Source organism: Triticum dicoccoides, chromosome 5A, assembly GCF_002162155.2.
Source record: "Triticum dicoccoides isolate Atlit2015 ecotype Zavitan chromosome 5A, WEW_v2.0, whole genome shotgun sequence".
Classification (NCBI taxonomy): Eukaryota; Viridiplantae; Streptophyta; class Magnoliopsida; order Poales; family Poaceae; genus Triticum; species Triticum dicoccoides.
This window is the reverse complement of record NC_041388.1, coordinates 708278490-708280710: the sequence shown is the minus strand read 5'-3', so window position 1 is coordinate 708280710 and position 2221 is coordinate 708278490.

Sequence of the window (2221 nt, the reverse complement as noted above, 5' to 3'; positions counted from 1 at the left end):
TAGTAGTAACACACATATTCATAATGTTGAAGCCAAAAGATGCAGAGTTGATAATGAGAGTGCAACTTATTTGTGGCACTGCCGTTTAGGTCATATCGGTGTAAAGCGCATGAAGAAACTCCATACTGATGGACTTTTGGAACCACTTGATTATGAATTGCTTGGTACTTGCGAACCTTGCCTCATGGGCAAGATGACCAAAACACCGTTCTCCGGTACTATGGAGAGAGCAACAGATTTGTTGGAAATCATACATACAGATGTATGTGGTCCGATGAATATTGAGGCTCGTGGCGGATATCGTTATTTTCTCACCTTCACAGATAATTTGAGCAGATATGGGTATATCTACTTAATGAAACATAAGTCTGAAACATTTGAAAAGTTCAAGGAATTTCAGAGTGAAGTTGAAAATCATCGTAATAAGAAAATAAAGTTTCTACGATCTGATCGTGGAGGAGAATATTTGAGTTACGAGTTTGGTGTACATTTGAAAAATTGTGGAATAGTTTTGCAACTCACGCCACCCGAAACACCTCAGCGTAATGGTGTGTCCGAACGTCGTAATCGTACTTTATTGGATATGGTGCGATCTATGATGTCTCTTACTGATTTACCGCTATCGTTTTGGGGATACGCTCTAGAGACAGCCGTATTCACGTTAAATAGGGCACCATCAAAATCCGTTGAGATGACGCCTTATGAACTATGGTTTGGCAAGAAACCAAAGTTGTCGTTTCTGAAAGTTTGGGGCTGCGATGCTTATGTGAAAAATCTTCAACCTGATAAGCTCGAACCCAAATCGGAGAAATGTGTCTTCATAGGATATCCAAAGGAAACTATTGGACACACCTTCTATCACAGATCCGAAGGCAAGACTTTTGTTGCTAAATTCAGAAACTTTCTGGAGAAGGAGTTTCTCTCGAAAGAAGTGAGTGGGAGGAAAGTAGAACTTGATGAGGTAACTGTACCTGCTCCCTTATTGGAAAGTAGTGCATCACAGAAAACTGTTTCTGCGACACCTACACCAGTTAGTGAGAAATCTAATGATGATGATCATGAAACTTCAGAACAAGATACTACTGAACCTCGTAGATCAACCAGAGTAAGATCCGCACCAGTGTGATACGGTAATCCCGTTTTGGAAGTCATGCTACTAGATCATGATGAACCTACGAACTATGAAGAAGCGATGGTGAGCCCAGATTCCGCAAAGTGGCTTGAAGCCATGAAATCTGAGATGGGATCCATGTATGAGAACAAAGTATGGACTTTGGTTGACTTGCCCGATGATCGGCAAGCAATTGAGAATAAATGGATCTTCAAGAAGAAGACTGACGCTGACGGTAATATTACTGTCTACAAAGCTCGACTTGTCGCGAAAGGTTTTTCGGCAAGTTCAAGGGATTGACTACGATGAGACCTTCTCACCCATAGCGATGCTTAAGTCTGTCCGAATCATGTTAGCAATTGCCACATTTTATAATTATGAAATTTGGCAAATGGATGTCAAAACTGCATTCCTGAATGGATTTCTGGAAGAAGAGTTGTATATGATGCAGCCAGAAGGTTTTGTCGATCCAAAGGGAGCTAACAAAGTGTGCAAGCTCCAGCGATCCATTTATGCACTGGTGCAAGCCTCTCGGAGTTGGAATAAACGTTTTGATAGTGTGATCAAAGCATTTGGTTTTATACAGACTTTTGGAGAAGTCTGTATTTACAAGAAAGTGAGTGGGAGCTCTGTAGCATTTCTGATATTATATGTGGATGACATATTATTGATTGGAAATGATATAGAATTTCTGGATAGCATAAAGGGATACTTGAATAAGAGTTTTTCAATGAAAGACCTTGGTGAAGCTGCTTACATATTAGGCATTAAGATCTATAGAGATAGATCAAGACGCTTAATTGGACTTTCACAAACAACATACCTTGACAAAATTTTGAAGAAGTTCAAAATGGATCAAGCAAAGAAAGGATTCTTGCCTGTGTTACAAGGTGTGAAATTGAGTAAGACTCAATGCCCGACCACTGCAGAAGATAGAGAGAATATGAAAGATGTTCCCTATGCATCAGCGATAGGATCTATCATGTATGCAATGCTGTGTACCAGACCTGATGTGTGCCTTGCTATAAGTTTAGCAGGGAGGTACCAAAGTAATCCAGGAGTGGATCACTGGACAGCGGTCAAGAACATCCTGAAATACCTGAAAAGGAC